The sequence below is a fragment of the Triticum urartu genome, chromosome 2A, assembly GCF_056163025.1.
Source record: "Triticum urartu cultivar PI428250 chromosome 2A, HENAU_Tu73, whole genome shotgun sequence".
Taxonomy (NCBI): domain Eukaryota; kingdom Viridiplantae; phylum Streptophyta; class Magnoliopsida; order Poales; family Poaceae; genus Triticum; species Triticum urartu.
In genome coordinates, this window is record NC_141874.1 from 711,079,929 (window position 1) to 711,084,075 (window position 4,147).

A 4,147-nucleotide genomic window follows, 5' to 3' on the forward strand; every position below is an offset into this window, starting at 1 on the left:
GCGCCATGGAGAGGTCAAAACTCATCTGTTGGCAGCCCCAAAGTCCTCAAGTATATATATAGGGGAGAGGAAGGGGGGTGCGCCCCCTTTAGGGTTTCCACCCCAAGGGGTGCGGCAGCCCCAAACCCATCTAGGGTGGCGGCCAAGGGGGGAGAGGGGGAAACTTGCCCCCCAAGCTAGGTGGAGGCGCCCCCTCCCCAAACCCTAGGTGCCTTGGGCCCTTGTGGGGGGGCGCACCAGCCCACCTGGGGCTGGTCCCCTCCCACACTTGGCCCATGCAGCCCTCCGGGGCTGGTGGCCCCACTTGGTGGACCACCGGGACACTCCCGGTGGTCCCGGTACATTACCGATAAAACCCGAAACTTTTCCGGCGACCAAAACAGGACTTCCCATATATAATTCTTTACCTCCGGACCATTCTGGAACTCCTCGTAACATCCGGGATCTCATCCGGGACTCCGAACAACATTCGGTAACCACATACAAACTTCCTTTATAACCCTAGCGTCATCGAACCTTAAGTGTGTAGACCCTACGGGCTCGGGAGTCATGCAAACATGGCCGAGACAACTCTCCGGTCAATAACCAACAGCGGGATCTGGATACCCATGTTGGCTCCCACATGCTCCACGATGATCTCATCGGATGAACCACGATGTCAAGGACTTAATCAATCCCGTATACAATTCCCTTTGTCTAGCGGTACGATACTTGCCCGAGATTCGATCGTCGGTATCCCGATACCTTGTTCAATCTCGTTACCGGCAAGTCTCTTTACTCGTTCCGTAACACATCATCCCATGATCAACTCCTTGATCACATTGTGCACATTATGATGATGTCCTACCGAGTGGGCCCAGAGATACCTCTCCGTTTACACGGAGTGACAAATCCCAGTCTCGATTCGTGCCAACTCAACAGACACTTTCGGAGATACCTGTAGTGTACCTTTATAGCCACCCAGTTATGTTGTGACGTTTGGCACACCCAAAGCACTGCTACGGTATCCGGGAGTTGCACAATCTCATGGTCTAAGGAAATGATACTTGACATAAGAAAAGCTTTAGCATACGAACTATACGATCTTTGTGCTAGGCTTAGGATTGGGTCTTGTCCATCACATCATTCTCCTAATGATGTGATCCCATTATCAACGACATCCAATGTCCATGGTTAGGAAACCGTAACCATCTATTGATCAACGAGCTAGTCAACTAGAGGCTTACTAGGGACATGGTGTTGTCTATGTATCCACACATGTATCTGAGTTTCCTATCAATACAATTCTAGCATGGATAATAAACGATTATCATGAACAAGGAAATATAATAATAACCAATTTATTATTGCCTCTAGGGCATATTTCCAACACCGTGCATAATAGGAACAGGTAAGGAGACGGCGGGTCTCCTTGCCTCAGACCCCTAGTAGGTTTAAAACTTTCGTTTTCCTCCGCATTAAACCGAATACGATATTCAATAGTAGAAACACACTCCATAATAAAATCTACCCTCACCTCACGGAATCCAAGTTTGAGCATAATCTCCTTGAGAAAAGGCCATTTAACCTGGTCATAAGCTTTATGTATATCCAATTTTATCGCACATAATCCTTCTTTGCCTGCCCTCTTTTTCTTGAAGGTATGGAAGCATTCGTATGCCACCAATACGTTGCCCGTAATAAGTCTTCTAGGAAAGAACGTGCTTTGAGTTGGATAATAATATCTGGTAGGAACACCTTTAGGCGAGAGGCAATCATTTTTGCAATAAATTTATACACCACATTGCATAGACTAATTGGTCTAAACTGGGTTACCTTCTCCGGAGAGTTGACTTTTGGTATCATCACAATCGCAGTATCATTCAAACCAGATGGGATAGTGCAAGTGTTAACTACTTTCAAAACCTCCTCGATCAGATCATCTCCTAACATTGGCCAAAACCTTTTATAGAAAATGGCATGGAGCCCATCAGGCCCTGGGGCTTTCAAATCCCAATGTCGAACAAGGCTTTACGAACATCATCAGCCGTATACGGAGAAAGGAGGGCATTGTTCATCTTAGTAGATACTCTCCTCTTTACTAATGATAACACATCCTGATTAGGTTGCTCGATCTCTGAGGTAAAAAGCTTTTTAAAATATTCTGTGATATGATCCTTCTATTCCGTATATTGTCGACAAACCCCAGTATCATTGAGAAGTTTTTAAATATTATTTCTCTTTTTCCTAGCAGTAGCTGCATTATGGAAGAAGGAAGTATTTCGGTCTTCGTGCATCAACCAATTTTCTCTACCTCTTTGTAACTAAAAAATCTCTTCCTGATCCAATAGATTCTCAATGAGAACTACAATTTCTTTCTACCTAGGAAGGGAATCTGTATTCATAGGGCCACGTTTCAATTTCTCAAACTCTTTTTTTAATTTTTTAATTCTCCGTTTTGGTCCCTTCAAGATCTCACGGTCCCAGGAATGTAGATCGGCGTGTACCGCTCGGATCATGTCTGCGAGCGTCGGGCCAATACCAGCCAGCTTTGCCTTCTCCCACGATGCCTTGACAATTTCACTACTCCTTCCATCTATATAGGGCCCAATGCGTTTTTAAGACTGCCTTTGACTATTGACAAGATTAATAGTACATGACATGCACAATGTGAAAAGTATATCATTGAAAGCTCCTTTCACACACAAATTTAACGGTGTGCTTTGTGTAAGTTGCATGTCATATATTATTGCTCTAATATTTGGTCAAAGTTAGCCTCGAAAAACGCAATAGGCCCTATATAGATGGAAGGAGGGAGTAACAGTTCTTCTTTAAGCCATCTGGCTTCAAAAATTTTAATACCCCTATTCAGCGGCCTAAACATATTACCGTCAAAATAATCCATATCCAAAACTAGCGGTCGGTGGTCAAAATGTACATGGTTTTCATTAATCACTGCTGCCCGAGGAAATTTATGCGCCCATTGTACATTACATACTACACGGTCAAGACGTTCCCTAATCTCACCTCTCCTCGATGTAAAGGGGTCGCCTATGAACCCCATATCATCCAAGCCACATTCTGCTAGACAGTCACGAAAATCCTTCATCGTTCCATTCGGTCTCGTATTGCCCCCCTCTTTCCCCGAGGAATATAAAATCTCATTAAAATCTCCTAGAATCACCCATGGATGATTACATAAGATGAGGACTTTGCTAGACACACGGACAGATTTTTATAGGTTTGACGGACTGTCACATGTGGCATCATTTGACTGGGATTAAGGGGAGGAAGGGCTCCACCCACCCTGAAAATCAGGGGCGGAAAAGTTAATTATTACTAAGGCCTCCGTAAAAGCCCGTTGTTTGCCCGTGAGTGTAGGATTATTGATAAGATAATTAGCACTAAGGCCTCCATAAAATCCCGTTGTTTTCCCTTGAGTGTTGGATGATTTATAAGATGAGATGGGGGAATGCGCCAACCGTGTGCCAAGAAGGGAAAGGACACTAGTACGTAATGGGCATTAAAGACGTTCCACGGAAGCGGTTTTCACCCAAAACATTTCGGCCACCTCCTAATAGCCTAACCGAGGCGGTTATTCCTCCTGGTGAAACACATGCATGTGGTTCAAGAAGGAAAACCGGCTCTAATAATTAGTTGAGGCGGTCCATGAATCTTGACTACCTCTAATTAGTAATTTAATTGAGTTCACCCACGGTTTTCTGATCAAGAAGATATCGGCCGGCGATTGGTTCGAAAAGACAACATGAAATGTTAAGATGGGTACTTGAGCGAAAGGCATTAATGTTGAAACCAATATTATTCAAACAATGACACCGGAGGAACACATAAAGTAGACCTTCCGAAACGCTCCAGAATCCCGAAGAGGAGTAGGTATGTGATACGGTAAGTAAATCATCTCAAAAAAATTCATAAAAAATATTTTTGTCCGTTTTGGAATACTAGAAAAAATAGGAAAATAAGAAACATCCGAGAGGACCCATGAGGAGGTCACAAGGCAACAGGGCACGCCGTGTTGCCTTGTGGGCCCCTCGTGTGCCTTCCCGACTCCTTTTTCTTCCCGGATACTTGTTTCGCAAGATAAAAATTCATTATATATACTCTGGATGTTTTGACCATCGTATCGCAAGCTTCTCTTCTGTTCTTG